Source organism: Centrocercus urophasianus, unplaced genomic scaffold (assembly GCF_019232065.1).
Source record: "Centrocercus urophasianus isolate 14NV4802_14NV808 unplaced genomic scaffold, USGS_Curo_1.0 seq_13, whole genome shotgun sequence".
NCBI lineage: Eukaryota > Metazoa > Chordata > Aves > Galliformes > Phasianidae > Centrocercus > Centrocercus urophasianus.
Genome location: NW_024884475.1, coordinates 28,795,748 through 28,816,988, shown reverse-complemented (window position 1 = coordinate 28,816,988; position 21,241 = coordinate 28,795,748). Strand labels below are relative to the sequence as shown.

The following is a 21,241-nucleotide window of genomic DNA, read 5'->3' as shown; positions in this document are numbered from 1 at the left end:
TCCTCTTCATTCTCCAAAAAGAAAAATGAGACTTGATGGAGCGTTGAGTTTTTGTTGCTTTTTTTTGGTAGAAACAGTCTGTTAGGGCCATGGAGAAGATTGCCCAGGACATCCGAAGGCATTATTTTATGCCAGTCATCTGCAAGGTATGGTTTTTAAAATGTTCATAATCAAAAATCTAAGAGCTGGGCACTCCCATTTCAATTCTGATCAATGTATAGTTGCGTAATTATAAAGTAGAATAAAACTGAAAATTTATTTAAATCACCTAAACCAGCTTTCTTAATGGGAAACACATTGAAACTAGTTCTCATTCAGAACTGAATGAATGACATCATGGCCAAAACCTCCAACTGATGGAATATTTGATACATATAAATAATGTAAAGCTGCTATAGAAGGCAGTCTACAGGATTTCTAATACTTCAGCTATTGCTGAAAAGTACTTCAGGTTTCCTTTTCATAGGGACCCAAAGCAAATTCTCATGGGTTTTTATCAAAGAAAAGACAGAATTACTTTTGAAATGCTTCTAAATTCTCATTAAGTTCGAAATACTTGCAAAGTTTGCAACATCTGCAGTCTTTCTTTTTTCCCTAAAGAACAAGTACCACATGCAAGATGGAATATTAATTGATTTTTTTCTTTTATGCATTTTTAGTAATGCAAGTCACTTGAGGAAAAAACTTAATTGCAATGGCACAGCTTCCACAGACTCTGAATAGGCTGAGTGTAATGAATGATTAAATGTGAGGTCTCACTACTATGGCAGAAAATTGGACAAACCTAATGATATCAATGACTCTTTCTTTTTTGCAGATTTCTTATGATTAAATTAAAATGGTGAGCCAAAAATTTCTCCACCATTAAAACCACTTAAGATTTCTTGTTATATGGAAGTTAAACAGAAGTCGTGATTTCAAATCTTTTTCAAGTCCAGTAACCTCCAGAGGGTGGAGCACCCAGACACCTTGAAGCTGATCTATTTGCTGACAACCTGAGAAACAGGAAGCCCTTTGTCTCTAAAAGTCTCCAAGATCCAAAGGGGCTTCTCAATGGATTTATTAACAGTGTGGCAGGGATACATGCAGAGAAGAAACTTCAGTGTTTCTGTGGTTTAAAAACACAGCACATGGTGCTATTTAAGAAACCTGCCCAATAAAATTGCTGCAAGTCCCGTTGTAAGAAGATTCTGTATGGATTATAGACCCATTCAAAGCTCTTTCATTATAAACATCACTGTTTCTATGGTCCTCAGAAATTTTTATTCTTGAAAGAACCCACGTTTTTTTCACTCTGGCTGTATCTCTACCACTGCTTACTCAAATCAGTGTAGCTGAGGTCATTTTGCACTTCTTGTCTGGGGTTGTCAAATTTATTTTCAGCCTTGTCAAGTTCAGTCTTTGCTTTTTTTCTCTGTGCTAAGGGGACATTTAGTATAAAAGTGCTTCTGTTGGCATTTCTTCTTCTGTCCCCCTTTTGACATATTTTTGTGCCACATATTGCTCCGTGACTGCTCTTGGTTCATTTTAAACCACAGACTATTTTCTTTCTTCACTGTCTCTCTTACAACCCCTAATGCAACCTTCAGGCTCCCTGTGGAAAAGTAGATATTTATGGTATTTGTTTGCTATTCTTGTTTCATCTGAAGTGAACTCAGAAATTTTATCAGAATACCTTGAAAAATAAATTATGCAATGCTACATACGGATTAGGGAAAAGCATGGTAGTTTCTCTTACCAGCATTAAAATGCTTCCAGTGGTACACTCTGTATCATAAAAACCATTTCATCAGCTCTGATGACTTTAGAAAAACAAAAGCCAAGCACAGCTTTGAGAAGGATTGAAATCAAAATATTTTCAAGTCATATGCTGTGGAATGGGGAATAGATAAATCCCACAAGGGCACAATTTCTGTACTTATTAATCCCATAATTTACTTAAGTTAATAGCTACATATAGTCAAATATTAGTCCTCTCACTGATAAGCAACTCACAATTCAATTTTGTCCTGGGGGCTCACTACCCAGAGTTAAATTGCTGTAGATAAAATCAATCATAGGTAAAATTTAAAATGTCTTTATTGAAAAAAATTCAAAATAAAGATTAGGAAGTAGAATGTATAAAAACTAAATGGAAATTTGTTTCAGTGGTAAAAATTCATGGTACTGATTACAGTAATCACTTTGCTATACCATTGTAAACAGTTTCCATTTATTCGCAGATGTGTTCACAGATTGACCTGTAGAGTAAAATTATGCAGTTCTATGCTTGCTTGTTTCTATGCACTTACTGATTTGTTGTGTATTCACCAGGAAGCCCCCAGCACATCTGTGGCTTTTATAGCATGTTGTGCTAATCAGGGAAGCACTGCTCACTCACCCAAGCTTCTGCCAGGTGCAGTGGTTCAGATCTTCAAAATTTGGAATAAGTTCTTCACACAGCCTTTTTCTTTTGGTCTATCATTTTTTCATCCTTAAGTTGTCTGTATCTGCATGTTTCCTAGATACACACAGGCTCATCTCTCAAAAGAGGGGGTATGGTCATCCATGAGCTGAACAAAGTTGCATCAAACCATGCTCTTGGAGCAGGAGGATTGAGAACCAATTTATGGATGCAGTTTTATTTCATATCTTTGTCAAAAGAAAGGCTATTCAGGCTGAGCACATTTTGCCAAGGGAATTCTGGATTGTCCAGAATTTTTGCACATCTTTCAGCATTATTGAGGGTCAAATACACATCTACTGTATACTGTGGATTCAAATTTTTCTGTGTACATGTTATTGCCAGTACATAATTAAATGTGTAAATAACAGAAAGCTCCCATCACAATTTTAGATTCGCTTGGAAACACACATGGTCAAGCCAGATACCTTTCTTCTGTTAAAACAAACAAACAAACAAACAAACAACTCCAAAGCGACCCATTGTAATAAAAATATTTTCATTAAGGGAATTGGAAGAAACATCACTCTTACAAATGAATAATTGTCTGGTTTAAAATATATGTATTTAGGTTTCCGTGATGCCATCACATTCTTCCTCCCTTCCATTTCATTCTGCACTTCCGTGGAATAAAAATCTGCCAATAATTCCACAGTGAACATCCTAAAATTTCCTCCCTGCTGGAGGGGTGAGTCTCCACAAGTCTCTCCTGGAGTGTTTGCCTTGAGATGGAAGGGTTTTCTGTTTTCTTGTCCTGCTTGCTCAGCCCTGCTTGTCCTTCATGTGCAGAATCTCCCCAGGGTCGCTGGCAGTCATTTTGCAGTTTTACAAACTTGGCAATTGACCTTTCTTTCTAACCCAGGGCAAGGACTGCCACAGTTCCACAGGAGATAAAAAGCCATGTGCAGATCCACGTGTTCAAGAGCAGTGTCACTCCTATATTTCTGCTTGCTCAGGACTCCTCAGTATACAGAGTATATGTATGACAAAACTTTGCTGTTGTTCTGGTCTGTTTATTTCCAGGAATGCAATCCAAAGCGGTCTGAGAACTGATCAGTGCTGCACTTGGCATGAACGTAAGGGCACATCTGTATACCTCAAAATTTAGAAAACTGTGGTGAGTAGATGGTCTTCAGATCTCTGGAGCAACACTTTCTCATCCAGAAACAGTCCCACTCCTCAGTTCCATTTCAGCTGTATGGGCTGGTGGCAATCACTGCTTAATTGGAAGGTCACTGTGCCACCAGCCTGTTCTTTGCCATGGCAAAGAGGCGAAGACCCAACCCGCTAATGAAAATGGGGCAGACTGGCCTATACTTGAAGGGAGAAAGTGCTGAGCCAAACATCTTCAATTTCTGAAGAGACAAAGTATACCTTTGCCAAGCTGTTCTCTAGGGAAAGCAATCCACTTGGTATTTGTGGGGAAAACTGCAGTTGTTAAGGCCTATTTCAACAGTGACAACAGTTGAAATTTAGTAGCACTAGCTATTTACATAATAACCTGTGTTACCTGTATTGAAGAATTTTTTTAATCTGGATACTGGAAAAGACACAATGGAGTCTGATAAGCTCTATTCACAAGACTGAGATCAAATGCTCATCAAGGTATTACAGGTACATTTGATGCTGAATCAAATTAAATCTAGCAGTGGGGTGGTTCTTTGCTTTCTCAGACTAATAACCATGTATTTCTGCTTTGCTTGTCTGAGGGCTATATCTGTGGGTAAATGCCATAAAATAAAATTGCAGTGGTACACTTGTGAAGTGGATATCAATCAATCAGGATAATTAAACCTCTATTCTTCATTCTCCCTCAGTTTTATTTTTAATTTTTTTTTTTCTTTAGATGGATGTAATTGTATAACTGAGACTGTATAATGTGGAGCTTTAGGTGTCTATAATGTGTGTCTTAATTTCAGCTGGAACAGAATTGACTTTCTTCAGCATGTCTGAGTAGATACTGTGTTTTGGTTTTAGGAGAAAAACAGTGAAGGAAACACCAGCATTTGTAGCTGTTGCTGAGCAGAGCTGTACAGAGCCAAGAACATACAGTTTTCCCTGCAATCTTGCCAGTGAGGAATAGATCAAAGATGCTGGGAGTGGGGGACTGAGCCAACAACCACATAGAGCTAAACTACCTGTCAACTTAAACCACAGCACTTCGGAGAAACAAAACCAGCAGCTCCGATGATCAGAGCCAAGCAACCCTAGAATGTGCAAGAAGGTTCAAAGGAAGGAAATTAATGGTGGAAAGGCAGTACTCCTGGTAAGAAATTAGCAACACTTTGATTTCTTGGAGAGAGCTGGAGACTGTCTGTTCCGTTTGTGTGGAAAGGAATAGGTTTCCTTGTTATTCTTCACCTTTTGAGCAGGGTTCTGAGTTATCTTATCTTTGTCCGTGCAAACAATTGAATCATGGATTATTGTAGAGTTAATAGGTATACCATTTCTGGTCACTAGATGGAGGTAGGTAACCAAAATGAGGATGAATTACACGCAAATTTTACCTTTAACACTGTCGTCCTTTGGACTGCAAGGAATCTATTTTATCCTTAGAAATACTTCTCATACCGGCTTGCTTGAGAACAGCACGACATCAGTACTTGCCAAACCATAGGTCTGTATCAAGCAAAATTTATTCACTGCAGTCTGTTTTAAAATAGATATCTATATGCATGATATACATACACATATATATATATGTACATATGGTAACAGTTTGCATAATTTAATCTGAGGTACATTTTATTAGCAGTAATTCACTTCTACATTTAGACAAAGAAGGACATCATTTAGGTCATGTATGTTTATACACATGTTTGCAGAAAATTAATACATGATGTAAGGAGAGAAGAGTGATTTAAGAATATTTATTTAATGCCTACTAGACCTGGAATCAAGTACAAGAAGTGTTATGTATTCCTTTCTTTTTGGTAAGATCCCATTTCATCTTTACAGTTCATGCTACAGCTACTTGTTGCTTAGTTGTTGAAAGGATCAGTTTCTAGGGAGAGTGCAAACAGTCAGAGAAGGAACTCCTTCAAGCACTGAAGACAGCTACAGGGATGTCTTTTAGCCTAGGACTCCTCTGTGCAGACCTGTATGGCTGTGATAGTGAAGGAAGACTTGCTGCTGAAGCTGGTCTTTTGCTTCCTATGAGACAGATGAGAGCTACAGAGTTGCATTCTGAGCTTCTTGGGAAATACAGAGTTTAATTTTCTGATACTGCTCATGAAACTCACAGGCCTCTTTTCTTTAGCTGAAATGACTGTTTAGTAAACATCCTGCCCTTTCAGAAACAGTGTTGAATATACACTGATAGACTAGGTGTATGCGTATTTTTACCATGTTCTTGCTATAGATGGAGATAAGCAGGACTGTGTACTGGTTGCAGAGCCAGGCTTGCTGCATTGATCAGCACAGCTTGTAGGTGCAGTACTGGCAGCACTGTGGTGTGTCATACAGATGACTGACATTGGAAGATGTGCCCCCTTAAAGAGGTGAAGTTGGCTGGTGCTGCTGCAGAGTGTTGTTGGCAAATGAGAGGACAGGATGCAGTGGCATATAAACAGGACTACTGTATTAGGTGAAACTACACATCTGCCTTGCTATGTAGCTCACATCCTGTGTGTGTATGCAATGGTCATTTTGGACAAGATTATAACAGCAGGGCTAGTATACTCTTATACTAGCATAAGATAATTCCTCTTGAACATGGCGGATTGTGGGTTTTGATGAAGATGTATACACATGTGGTCATGACCAATCTCTTCCATTCTTTCCAGTGTTCCATTTTTTATTCTTTTCTTAGTCCTTTTAGCTTTCACAGCATCCTATGGCAGTGAAGTCTATAATTGACTTATTGCTGTATGGAGAACCTCCACATTATGTTTGCTTTCTTCTGATTATCCTTCAGATCTCATATTATAAGAAATCATAATATGTTTTTTCCTATTCCCAGTCTTCATCACATTCATTATTTTTTATGTCTCAGTCACATTCTTTTTTCAGATGCACAGCTCAATGTGGGGAAAGAGGAGGGATGGAGATCGTACCATCAGCAGGGTTCAGTCACACGTTTTTGAAAGTGATTTAATATGCATCTGCTTGATGAGGTGATGTTCATTGGAGATGCTTGTTCTCTGTGTTCTGAAGGACATAAAGTTGCTTACTCTCTTCTCATGTTATAAAAGGTAGTTTGCACTCAGGCTGAATCAGTCTTTGATTAGTAATATATTGCTGCCCAAATTTGAAACTCAGAATGACAAACTTTTTGAGCCCTATTTCTCACAATGATGTGTAGAGTGCTGCTGCCAAGCAGAACAATTTGCAAGTGCCCAGAGTCTTCCTGGGGAGAGGATTTGTCTGCTCTTCCTCCTATGTGAGACTTAAGGCCTTCTTCTGCTCCCTTATGACCAGTATATCCAGAGAATTTATCTCAGTAGCTAGCACCATCTGCCTAGGATCTCTTGAAGATCTCTGGATGTTGAAATTTTTTTTCTCTTAGGGTTTGTCTTTGAAATTCATTTTTAATTCCTTGTTTGTTGGTGCAGGAGAGTCAGTTGAGCTAATAAGTTTTACTCAAGGGTTTATTATCTACAATAGTCTACCTCTCTTTTTACTCCTCCAGCTTTTGTTTGATGCTTTCATTTGACTCTTTCTTCCCTTTTTGTTACATCTTTGTCATCCCTCAGCATCCTGTAAGTGAAGTAGGACAATTCCATCCACACAGTAAAAGCACATGTACAGAGGGAGCATAGAATCATGGAATCATCTAGGTAAGAAAAGACCTTTAAGATCACCAAGTCCAGCCATCAACCTGAGCTATGAAGACCCATCGCTAAACCATGTCCCTTCATTCCACATCTTCATATCTCTGTGTCTTCAGCCTGGTGCTGCAGAAACTCTAATGCTTGGTAGGAGAAACACTGACAGTAATGCACTGCTTTCATTCCAATAGGAAGGATGTTCATCATACATCTGGTGTAATGTCTCAGAGGATTTGGCTGAGATATTTTACTGATTGCAATGTGTTCACAAGGCTTCCTTCACAGTGCTGGAACAGTCCACCTGTCACAATGATGAAACAATGCATGTTTATTTAGTTCTTGGCAGCTGGAATCCTATCAGGATTCTTGAACTTGAAAACTACGATTTTTTCAGTTAAAAAAAAAAAGGTTTTCTTGAAGAATGTGGATTGACTGAACTCTTCTAGTAGGACTTAGTTAGCTGGGAAAAATTTACCCCTACAAATAATCAACAACTGCAAAGCATATGAGTCTACTGAAATGTAAATGAACTCATTATCGATTTCTACGAGCTTCTATTTAAGATTTGAAAGAAAAAATGACCCACACATAACAGTACAAGAATGAATTGCATAATTATGTTTGTTAACTAGCTCCTCTCTGCAAAGCTATCTGAGGTCCAGATATTTGCAGTGTCTTGAAAAAAGGTCCTGCAAAGAGTAAAATATGTTAATACTCAGCAGTGATGTAGACTCTCCACTGCTGTCTCCCAGGTGGAAATTCTTTGGAGCTACCAAAGGATACAAAGCATAGACTTTTATGACTGTAAGCATGGTCTTCATGCCAAATATGATGACCATGTATACAGTCATAAAAGAATAAATAATCACTAGGATACTCTGAGCATTATTGAGGCATAGGCAAAAATTATTGAACTTCTCAATTCCATGAGCTCATTTATTTCCTTTTTTTTATGTCACTTTCTCTATTTCTGTGGCTGTTAATAAAGTAAATAAATGCTAGAACCTGTGAAAGTACATCTAGTATATTTTGCATATTTCAAGACTCTCTGCCAGAAAGTGTTTTTGTTGCTATGTGTGAATTCCAGACTAATCCAAGAATGGACTCCACAGAGGAAAGTCTTTGGAGGCTTTACTGTGTGAGGCTTGAGATTCAACCAAAGTCAGCTAGCACGTCATCACTGTTGTCAATAGCTCTGTGCAGAATTTCTAGTGTACCCGGCTTTTCTCATTTAACATAGTATGGGATTAGACAAACACACAAGAAATTCTACACAGGGCTATATAGTGCTCTGTTTTAACTGTATTTTCTAAGTTATTTAAGAAACTGTAGCTGTGTCAAAACACAGTAGATACCAGGATGTCCTCTTTTGTTGCAAGAAGCAAGTGTAGTGCAAAGGGAGACCAAGTAAAAAGCTGGGGAGGGAGAGGAAAACCAAAAATGGAAAAAATAGTATCATTGCTTTCAATCAGAGCAATATTTAAAAAGAAATGCCATGGAAAAACATTCTACTAGATTTTGTCTTAACATTTTAATGTTTATTTTAGAGTAAACATTCAGTAATCACTTTCTTTCTGTCTTGGCATCAAGTTATTGCCCTTACTTTTTTTTTTTTACTTTTTTTTTTTTTTTTACTGGAGCATTGCACTCTTGACAGGATCCAGCATTTTCCATCAAACTTAGCTCAATCACAAACTTTTCTTTTGTTGCTTTCCTTTCTATCTCAGTAGTTATTCCCAGTCATGCCTGATCAAAAATTTGCCTTCATATTAAAATTTCAGTTTCACCTAAGCATCTTAAAACATTGTCTCTTGTCCTTTTAAGATTACTTCATTACTTTCATATGTAGTGTATACATTATAGTTTTGTATGTTTTATATATTAGATGTCTATTGAGTATACTTTGTTACTCATATTTTCCCATTTGCCTTTTCTTGAAAACTTATATAAATTTGCTTAGGTAAGAATTTTAAGACATTTTTGAGAGATAGACATAATGTCAGTGCCTTCAATTTTATTTAACTCGTTAGCTAGTTTTGCTAATTGCTTCATGTTTTTAACAAGAGACTGTACTTTGCTCTTGTACTAGCAGCTGTCCTGTTGACCTTTTTCTTGTTTGGTTGTACTTCAGCTTTGCATTTGTATTTTCTGTAAAATTCCACTTGCTATTTGGCTTCTGATATTTATGTGAGGATATTTCTGCTCCTTTGAGGGCATATGAGCTTCCTTGAGGGCCCAATTAACATTTTTTTCTTGAACTGTAGGTTAGGTTGGCATATGAACATTGCCACTAGATTTCTGTAAATCATTTCACTTTCCATTCTTATTAATATAGCAAAAAAAATGAGTCCTGTATGATTTCTAAAACAAAAGTCTAATACTTCAAAATGCAAATTTTGGGAGGGATAGTACACTCTACATACCCAGAACAGTTCATCTCTGGTATCTGTGTTGGAACCCAGATCTTGTGAATTCCAGTTCCTGGATCTTCTGCTGAATCAACTGGTGAAATAAGGCAGAACTTTTATTTTTCTGTCCCAGTTACCTTGTGTAAAATTTGAGCAGAATGTTTATGTGAAATGGAAAGATTAGGTGTCATCTCTATCTATAAAAGCTCTGTCCAACACAGAGGAGAGAAAAGGCAGGAAAAAATGCCAGTAAAAAAATGATGATTTTGCTGATTTTGCTCAATAATTCACATTTCTTGTTTACCTATATCTAATTCACAGTTACAAAAAGTCACAGGGGCATGTGTCAGTGGGAATAGGAAAAAAGAAAATTAAAATCAGGAAATCATACAGTTGGGAGATGTCTTTTTTGTCAGCAAAAACTGAAAGACAGAGTATATAGCTCAACCTTCAAGGATATTTTAAGGATAGTGAAAGAGAGGTCCATTTAACATTTTGGTTGTTAGAGTTAGGGTATTATGGTTAGGTTTATGTTGGACATGATGATCTTTAGGGTCTTTTCCAACCTGAACAATTCTATGATCCTATGATTCCAGGCTTTGAGGAATATGTAAACAAAACTAGAAAGACAATACAACACAAATTAAAATATTAAAGAGGTATAAAGAAAGAGAGAAAGCAATGGAGAATGCAAAGGATTTTAAAACAGCATTGTTTACATTTAGTGAATTTGTGACCTACCCCAGATTGCCATCATTTTTTGTTCTCGGCAACCAGCTGCCAAATAATCCACTGCTTTCATTGAGAAATGTCTGATCTCATTTTTTATCTGCTTACAGAGGAAAAATGTCCACAGTAATTTGTAAATGTTATTTCTTCTTATTATTTATTTATAAATCTTTGAAGTACTTTTAGTAAAAAATGCACATTTCTAGATGGGAAGGAAAATGGAATATTCATTCAGCACCTGCAATTAAAGTCTGAAGTACCTACCCCTTAAAGCATAGACTTCATAAATAAATTTATAGACCATATTATGAGTGCATGTTGAGGTGAGTGGGGAGTTCTTGAGAAACTAATTACTATTTTATATCCTAAAGGTGTCTTATCCAATTTACCAGCATTAATAATTCTGCTTATGAGTCATATTAAATTTAAGACTTTGCAGAAATTTACCTCATATTAAAAAGAAAAAGAGGGAATATTCTTCTGTTCGATAAAATACATGCCAGTTTTAGAACAATTCCCTCAACAGCATAATCAATACTATAATCAATAATAGCTAATTTCTTTCTTTGATCATAAAAAAGAAAAAAGTAATTAAAATCCCAAGTGAATAATATCACTCGCCTTTACCTCACTCTTAGTTTTTTTCAATGGCAAAATGTGTTCCAATTAATCTTAAATTGTAGTTTTGAAAAGGATAATTTTTTTTTAATCTGTGTGCATGCACATACGCCTGTCTGGGCGCAGAGGTGATGGGAAGTGTATCCTTAGGCCCCAGGGATCAAGTCTCTCTCCAGAGTCTAGCTGTTGTCTGTTTTTAGAAGAGAAAAATAGGCTCAACAGAGGGAATTTCAGACAAACTCAGCCTGTTGTCTTCTGCATTTCTTGTGCACTGCAGAGATGGTCACTGAGATTTAGCATCAAGCATACATTTCTGTAGCTTTTTCCTTATCACAAATGATTCACCCGGTGACTTAATGGAATATAAATTAGATTTCCCTTTGAATAGATAATTCAAATCTGTTCAAAACCAGCATTTTTTAACATCGGCTTCAGAAGTGTCCTCTTGCAAGTTAACAAGTTAAGTACAATGACTGTGTCTAATCTATTAGAATATTTTAATACTTTTCCCGTAACATAGAGATCTGTGAGTATGTAGTTACAAAGTCATTTCTGGGGCAGTTCTATTAGTCAGCTAGGCAACAACTAAGACTTCATTAGATAAAACACTGCATTTTAAAAATGTTTATTGTTTACTTATCCCATTTTTACTTGAAGACTGTGAGGGGTACTTTCTTATTCACTTTTTAGCATATTTCATTTTACTTGAAGTAAATATATTATAATAAGACCACCACTTCCCTCAAAATCTATAACAAAATGGAGTGAAGCATTTTATAATACAAATTCATATATTTAGAGATAAGCAACAATAATTTTTGTTCTTGCTTTGGCACTAAGAATTGAAAATATGAGAATTGTGATTATACTAAATAATACCGGGATGTTTGTAAGCCACGAGTATGACGAAGCATTATAAAGGCAAATATGAGCCTAATGTAACAGATAAGGTAGTAGGAAGAAATGATGCTCAGTTTTTCCTCTGGATGTTTGTCAGTACTGGAGCTGCAGGGTCCCGGGCTTGCAGGTTTCCTTACCTGCAAGTCAATGGTAACTGTAACACCCTATCGATGCTTTGCCCTCTTTCTTTGCTACATCTGCTCAGTATTACATTTGTCATGAATATAACTTATTTTTGCAAACATAATGTACTATGTATACTGGTGATCAGGCTGCATACTGATGTGTCCAGAAAAATGAGTCTGAGCCATGTCTTCCTTCCATATACATTTAACAGTTTCTTATGCACAATAATTTATTCAGCATGGTATGACAAAAAATCTGAAAATTATTTTTTTGCTTGGAAATGCATTTATCCATACACTAAATACATATGCAAGTTGCAGTCATCAACAAGGCTGTGTCCAGTTCGTGCTATGGTTCTTTTGAGATGATGTTCTGATACATCTTGATCTGCATCTTCTCATTACTGAGTACATGGGATCCTCCCCAGTCCTCTAATGGACTAGACACTCAATTCATTAAAGTGATAGTTAGCTCTCATACTCTCAAATACCACATTGTTTCTGATGGACAAGTAAAATACATATTTAGGCTTTTAACTTTCCATGTGGGTATGGTAATACTTTGACCTGCAGTGATATCTATCAATGTAAGAGTGGAAGATAGCAGCAAAACTAGTTTGGATGACCATTTATAGCTCTTGTCATCCATGTACACAAGAAAAGGAAAGCCGTATGCCCACAATGTGGATAAGAGTTAGTTTGTAAGACCATAAAGAATAATGTGAGTCTACCCTGTAAAAACAGACTAAAAGATTTCGTTTTTTTACTATCTAAAAAAAGCCTGTAAAAGTGTTAGTAACTATTCTAAATGTCCTGCTTAAAAATGTGCAATGTGTGTGTACAGTTAAAAACTTCAGAGCTGATTATCAATAGGGGCAGAAAATTAAATACTAGGGGAATGTTCGACTATAAATTAATTCCACTGTAGAAAATCAATTTCGTGGTTAAGTAATGTTTGCTAGCATGACCAATAAACCTCATTATTGAAAAAAGATTGAAATTCCTTATCTTTGCAAAGCTGTGCTAAGATGAGAAAAAACAACATTTATTGCAGTTAAAATGAACTTTGTTATATTTAAAAATATTTTATTTCTAAAAAGTGAAAAATATTGAACATTACCAGCATGTATTTTTCCGTAGTCATTAACAGGTAAAGAAAAAAAAATTAAACATGCATTATTTTATACCCTAAATCCAAATCCAGTGGAAGCTCTGGAGATGTGCCAAGAATGAAAAATTATTCTCTCAATCTGGGGTCTGAATTAAATTTTGCTTTGTTCTTCTTTTACTCTTAAAATGGCTTTTTACTTCAGTGTTTCACTGAATGAGCAAACAGGTTACTTGCGGATGTACCTTAACTGTGGATATTGGAATCCAGATTCTGCCTTGGCCACATCTCAGTCTGATGATGAAGGTCTATGCCACACCAGTTATCTTACATCCCGTGTTTTTTGTGGTGAGGAAAGTTGCATCAATGTGTAGTCTGAGGAAGAGTACTCCAGCAAGTATTTCACCTTTAGCCATAGTGCAGGCTCCAAGGCAAAGCCTGTGTAGCCTATATTCAGCAATGGAATTTTGGATGTACTTTGTCTGTGTCTTTTTCTGCTCTGGGCTAGATGGGAACCTGCACAGGATCTGCATAAAGAGGTTTTAGAAAAACATCTGTTTTAAAGCTGAGATGCTGTTCACTCAAATTGGTATTCGAATGATGGAAGGAATGTACCTCAAGGGCTGACTGCTGGAAGTGGTACAGGCAGATATGCCGGTGTTTGGATTCTGAGGGCTGATGGTTATCTGTTCTGTTTGATCTCTGTACTTCTTACAGCTGAGGTGAAATTGGTCAGATGATTGATATTGGGTCATGTTAAAATACTGTGTTGTTGCCTGTGGCAGTTCAGGAGTGGATATTTCATTCATTCAACTGCCTCTACTTTTGGAGTGAGAACTTTTAGGAAAGGACTGGGATCTAAATCTGAAGGAAACACCTATCTACAGCTGTTCTACATGATGCAAGGTCTTCATCCTTTTGTTGACACTGACAGGCAAGATTCCAGGGCAACCTGAAGAGGATAACTTTGAAGTTATTCAAGTCTTCCCATTCTGAATGTACAAATTCCAGCCTTAATTCTCTCACATCAAATAATTTTTCCTTTCTTTTTCCTTTGGCTCTCTCCTTCCCCTCAGCAGCCCCCATCTTATTAAGTGATAAATTCCTGACATGGATCCGTACTTTTAAATACAAATCTTTTGCACTAACAGCTAGTTTCTCCCTGGAACTAATTTGAAGCTTAGCAACTATTGGCCTTTTCAGACTTTTCATATGTGTGTCAGAGTTTCCAAAAATACTGACCTCTTGTATCACTGTAAAAGTTGTAATACTTCCTGGGATGCTGCTCTTGATATCAAATCAAATGATGACTGATCTGACCGAGCATTCCCCTGGGCACAGGAATTAGCATAGCACTGAGCACTGTATGAATGTCAGAAAACGATTTTGAATCTAATATAATCCACGTAACAGCTGGGCACAGTGTACCTCTTAATTTCTTTTCCTGGATGCATGGCAATTAATAAGAACGTATGCCCTTATTTTGAGTCATGGTTTTTATATTTTAATACAAGTTCATAGTCATCAGCATGTGCAGATAACAACTTGAAATATCGTTAGCACTCTTAGCTTTCTTGTACGGACTCTTTTTTTTCCCTCTATTTAATTGCACCATAGTGAATATTATTCCTGTGTTTAAAAACATTGTATAACACCATAATGCAGTCTATTACAAAGTTAGCCCCATCTCCCTCTTTTTTTATAGCTGTTTAATGGTTTAGTTTGCAACCTTAGAATTTTTAACACTTATGTGTAATGCGATCAATGTTTTGACATGATTAGTGATTTATTATTTAGTAATTAGTAGTTTAGTTAAATATTTAGTAGTAATTTTAGTAATTTGATAAAATATTTAGTAATTAACATGATGCTAAGGTTGAAACATAAACAATAAGATCATGAAAATCAACACCTGATTTGGCACATATACTGCTTTCAAGTACAATTACATATAAGCATTAAGGTACAATCTTTTAATATTCAGTGGAATAGCGTCAGATGAACAATGCAGTCCAGTAGCTTTTTGGACACTGCTCAATTTATTAATAATTTTTTTCTGATATGAATTCAGCAAGTCAAGCATGGCTTTCTGGACACTGAACACAAAATGAAGAATGGGTCTCAGTTTTGTGCTGTACATAAAATTCTAGGTGCACATTAGAAACAAATTGAACTATAATTTTTTTCCAGCATCTTACATTGTTCATTATTTGGTTCTTGCACTGGGGTCACATTTATATGCAAGCTGTGCTACCCTCTTAATTTCAAAATAATCTTTCCTTCTTTCACATTTTGTATGAAAATGGTTGTCTTGAGTTGAAGAGATAAAGAGGACTTACGCTTTGTATTTTGTTTCAGAACTATCTTTATTTAGATATTCTGAACTTTCTTTTGTTTATATTCTGAAAGTATAGATATTTTTTAGTAGAAAAATTGATAGGTGAAAGACAGTGAATACAGATCTCTCAAATCTGATCATCAAATAAGGGAATTTATAACAGTTCCTGGGCTTTTACTCTTATTCATTTTATACAAAGACCATACCCATCCCCTTTTCAGTCCTGTTCTAGGGAAACTGCTTTAGCAGGGACTAGACTCAGTGATCTCTACAGGTCCTTCCTAACCTCTACAATTCTGTGATTCTGTGATCTTCTATTAATGGGAGATTACACATCTGGAATCTGGAATCTGGAATTTAGCTGTTTGGTACTTTTAGTGATGGCTGTGCCATTTCATTAACACAAGATCTGATTTGCTTGGAAAACATTTGACTCAGAGAAAGCTTTTGAGTACCTCAGCTGTCCATCTCCATGGCAGTTTTATGTTGCTGATGACTCTGTATGGCTCTGTTGTGGCTGAAGGTGACTAATGTGCAGTCTTTCCTTGTGTTAATCCCATTTTATACCTTAAGTATTTCACATCTTAAAATGTGAAATTACTTGATCATATTTATAAAATTTAATAGTTTTTTTTCTTACAATTGTCGTTGTTCTAAGGAATCTTTTATTTCTTTAGGGCCTCATTCTTTGCAATGCATTATGTGGTTTGGTGAGCATTATGAACCTGAGTGATACTGTCCAGGTTGCTTTTGAAGATCCCCAAAGAGGAGGGGTGCTGCCCAGTGTTCTGTCACCTGCACAGCACAGAAGTGCTGCCTGGTTTTCAGACGGAAGCTCCTGTGCTCCTCTGTGCACTCTTGTCCTGGCTCTGGGTGCCCTTCACATCATTCAGATGTGACTGTTCTGTCATTCAAGTTCTTCTCACCAAATCACATTTGATTTTAGACAAAATCTTATTTGTTTTCTTTCTTGATTACAACTGGCTAGCCTGGCAAATTCACAATGTTTGTTTTAAGAAAATGTCTTTCTACAGATTCTATAGGAATACAGTCCCATCTTCCCACAGTTGCATTTATCTCTATGAGAGAATTGTGAAGTTAATGGATGAACAGTTTTATCAGCCTTCTCCTACATAAAGCCAAGGTTGTGAAGAATTTTATTCAATAGAAACTTTATGTATCTTTTTTTAATAAATCCACAGATAATATTTTGGTATGATATTGGAATATATTAAAGTAGTATTAGCTTCCTTAATATTCACAATGTATTCATATTGGGAAAAAAAGAAAAAAGAGGAAGAATGAGACCATAACTTCAATGCTGGCCTGAGAAAATAAGGACAAATGAATACCTAGAAAGTTTGCTCAAACTACTGGGTAAGATAAAGTATACTTTTTAATTTTCAACAGGAATATTGTTAGAACATAAGTGGAACTATTTTTCAAGCAATAGAAAATATCTGTCATGTAGATAGAAGATAATTTTTGTAAAAATTTCTTATGACTTTAAAATGCTTTGAACACATGTACTGAAATCCATGTTTGCATAATTCCTGTTAAGTCTTCGAGCCCAATATTACTGGAGGTTAAGTGTGCCTGATGTTTAGAGCCTGTCTTCAGGACAGGTGTACAGTTCTAATGCTGGCTGGATGAATACAGTCTTCACCCTGGAGGTGTTCAAGGCTAGGTTGGACGGGGCCTGGGCAGCCTAGTCTAGTATTAGATGTGGAGGTTGGTGGCCCTGCCTGTGGCATGGGGGTTGGAACTTCCAACCCAGGCCATTCTGTGATCAGCCTGACCTTGGTGCCAGGAAAGGTTATGGAGCAGATCACCTTAAGTGAGAGCACACAGTATGTGCGGGAAATCTGGGGGATTAAGCCCAGCCAGCATGGGTTCATAAAAGGCAGGTCCTGCTTGACCAATCTGATCTCCTTCCATCTGATCCACCTGATGAATGAGGGAAAGAGTGTTGACGTAGTCTATCTAGACTCCAGCAAAAACTTTGACAATATCTCACACAGTATTCTCCTAGAGAAGCTGTGGCTTGGACTGGTACACTACCATTAAATTATCTTAAATATGAATAGAAGAGCAAGCACATTTTAAAAATGTGAACACAACTGTACTTGAAAATGATGCAAGTGATTAACTGAGCAAACAATAGGACTAGACAATCTTCATATAGAAAAGTACCATCACTACTATAAATAAAGTGCCCTAGAATTCGTTTTTCAGTGTTCTGCTGCGAGTCTTTTTCATGCTATGAATTTGATATAGTAACATTCCGTGCCTGGCATTAATCATTATGATATTAGGTAATCATTACCTTTGTATTAGATTGTTGTTCAGTAGTCAAAGCACTTCATAAAGCATTTATATGTGTCTTTATATTTTCCAAATATCTTCATGTCAGACCTTTTTAAATTATGTAAGCAGTGTTTGAAGTTACTCCTAGCCTCTGGGACCTGAGTCAACAGCATGTATCTAGGTAAGGGGAACAAAAAAAAGCTAAAACAAGAAAAACAAAATTCATAAACCCTTTGTTACCACCACACAGAAAGAAATGGAAACTTACTTCTCCCTACAGATTAATACAATATAAATGTACGCTTTTTTTTTTTACTTAGACTTACTCACTATCACTATTCAAACAAAAATAACGGCTAAGTACTACACCTCCTCTTAAATATGGGATTATGTGAAAAAGGTTCTGAATATCAAAAGTTTAAGACATATTGGCTGCTCTTAAAATACCTCACTGGGTAATTACTCAATGTTCTGTTTTTGTAGTGTGTATTGGTTCTAGCTTCAAATACTGATAAGTTGAATTTTGCAAGCAAATTTTCATGAATTTTAGTGCTACCTGAAGAGATGGAGTAACTTAAAACATGAAAAGCTGTTTTTAAATCTTAAATATTTAAAAGCTCAAGAGACGTCTGTTTTCCCTTATGAGTGCAGAGAGTCCTAACAACTAGACTAGATGTAGGTAAAACAGAACTTTTCAGTAGCTAAACCTTGGTGAATTGACTCATGGTATCTCCCTTGTACTTCATTCTCTTTACTGCTTTTGTAGTTTTAATAAAAATGTTTTTAGTTTCTTTTCTTCCCTGAGCTGATCCAATCAGCCTGCCAAAGTGATAGAAGTGTCTCTTAATTTGTGACACAGTTAGCTATCTCATACTAAGTTAACTTCTGTTTAGTTTAGCTTAGTTTTCCTCCTTGTTAACTAAATAGAGGTAGCTTTTCTGTTAAGCCAGTATCAAAAATTGATTTCATGGGAAAATATAACCAACTAAAATGTTCTTAATCCTTCATATTCGGTGATAATAGAAAAAAAAAAAAAACAAAAAAAAACCAAAAAAACCACAACAAAACCCAAGCCCCCTGCCCATTTCACACACATTACTTTCAAGTCATCATTTGACAATTCTGTGTTTTGCAGATCTACAAATAAGCTGGCATTTTAAGTTCTAAGTATCTAAAAACATATCTTCAATAGGATTTTATAGGAATTTATGGGCAAACACATATAGCAGCTGTATTTTTTTAGTGACAAACGATATTTTAATTTCATTCCATTGCCATGAGATAATTCAAAGACCAATAGGTAATAAAAATACTAGGTGTCTGCAGCTGTTGAGGCAATCTTGTCATTTCTACTTTGTGATGCAAATTGAATTTTTTTTTATCAAGCTTCTGCTGTATAATAATTTGAAGTTAATTCATACGAAAAATATAATTATTTTTGAATCAAGGACTGTTGCAATTAATGCATTTCTGTACAACATAAGACAACGCATTTTCTACTTAAATAGTTTAGCTTTAAATGAAGCACAATATGCACAGAGATTTGTGTATATCACTGCTTTTTGGAAAACTTGTCTTAGAAGAATCATAAAAGATAAGCATTAAAGTTTGTTGCTTCTGAATAGCAGTCTTTTTGCTGATTCAGAGTCATCTCAACTCTAAGTTGGAATTTATTTAAGAGCTCAAGAGTGACTTAAAACTATCAAAATAGCATTTCATTATCCTCAATTAATTGATATTGTTCAAAGTTTTAATTAAATGAAATGGATTCAATGAAATGAAATTAAATTCAATTGGATTCAATCCAATCTGCGTTTGGATTGCTAAGTTAGGATCTGTTGTCTTCATTTAGATCAATGCAGAAAGTGAAGGCTTAGAAAACTTATATATAAAGAAAGAAATTAAAAATTCATGACTAAAATTTCTCAAGTTTCTTTAAATAAATCAGGAATGTTTGATATTTCCTCTGGGGGAGAAAAAAAAAAGACAATATCTGGATACAAAAAATATCATGTTAGACTAACTGACAAAGTACATAGTTACAACATTCAGTTCTAATTAATTAGTCCATGATGTGTTGGAATGAAAAGCACTGAATGATTCTGATTCCTGTAAGAATGTAGAACAACCAAATAAGGTGATGGTTTTCCAGGCATTTTGGTGTTGCTCCTAGTATTTGGGGCTTTCAGTGATCACTAATTAGATGAGCACGAACTTTTATTAAGGAGCAGAGAGTGTATACTGAAAGACCCACCCTAAAATCTTTCGATAACAGGGTCTAAGAGTGCGACTTTCTGAACCTCACACTTAACCAGTACCGATATCTTTAATATCACCTTCATCTTTCCTTTAAGAAGAGCTGATCTGTAGGCAAATTCATTAAGTTGACAGTATCCATTCTGCTGACTGAAAGTGGAATCGAATGCGATTAATCTAAATATAGAAATAACTGCATGAAATACTGACTTAATCTTATGGTTGATATGCTCAACTGAATCTTAAAAGTAAATTTTTTAAGAACCATAGCTATTACCTAACAAGAAAAGTCTGTGGTATTTCAATATTTTTCAGCTAAATTTTTGGCAAAGCTTGTGTTCCGCAGAAGCATTCTATGTGAGAGCCCTTTCCCTAACAAAAATGTCTGACGTTTTCACTGACAGCTGCTTACTCTACACCTGCTCTAAGTTCTATGCGTGTCTGGAATTTGCTGTAGTGTTTGTGTGTATTTTGGCCTGAGAGCCTGTATCAGAGTCTTTTTATCTAGATCTATTGGGGAAAAACACAAAAAAAATGAGATTTGATTAATCTCTCTCTTTCTCTCTCTCTCTCTCCTTTTTTTTTTTTTTTTTTTTTTTGTGTTTGTGTGTGTGTGTGTGTGTGTGTGTGTGTGTGTGTGTGTGTGTGTGTGTCTTGAAACAGTGTCTCCCAGTATCATTATCTTGAATTAATGGATATTGTTGGTGCTTTCTTTGGTGCATAAGAAGGACTTCACTGCACTGCTGGCAGTGCTGTCCTTGATACATGATTAGAGTTATACCCTATTCTCTTGCATCCAACCCATAGTAATATCACATCCTTTACTTTTCATCTAGTTCCCGTAAAGTATAACCCATCATTTCAGGAAACCTTGTACAGCACACAGTGATGTAAGTATAGAGAGTTGTGATGTTTAGAACTGACATAATAAGCAAACTAATGGAATGCTCAATGCTGAGAAAAAAAATTTCTGACATTTTGAAAAACACTACTTTGTTTTGTCCTCTTTTTCTCCTTGGAGATTGTGGTAGAATAAATGAAATTCAAGTCAGCATATTGGGCTGATGACTGAAGAATAAAATGTTCTTTTAAACAATACTGCAAAGCAATTCCCTAAAACCAAATTACTCTCACGAGAAGAATTAGTCAGAAGAGTTACAGGTTAAAATACCAGTAGTGACACAAAATAAAATAATTTTCCTGTTGCAGCAAATAGGGGACTGTTTTATTTTATCTGAAT

General features: G+C 35.9%; 1 long non-coding RNA gene across 2 annotated transcripts in view; it reads left to right on the top strand.

Annotated features, from left to right (window-relative positions):
• Positions 1-21,241, top strand: part of LOC122156670 — a 38,889-nt gene that overhangs the window by 12,133 nt on the left and 5,515 nt on the right. For both annotated transcript variants that reach the window (XR_006167599.1, XR_006167598.1), the window contains 3 exons: positions 72-146; positions 818-3,560; positions 4,421-4,709. This is a non-coding gene — a long non-coding RNA (uncharacterized LOC122156670). The remainder of the gene's footprint in view (positions 1-71; positions 147-817; positions 3,561-4,420; positions 4,710-21,241) is intronic.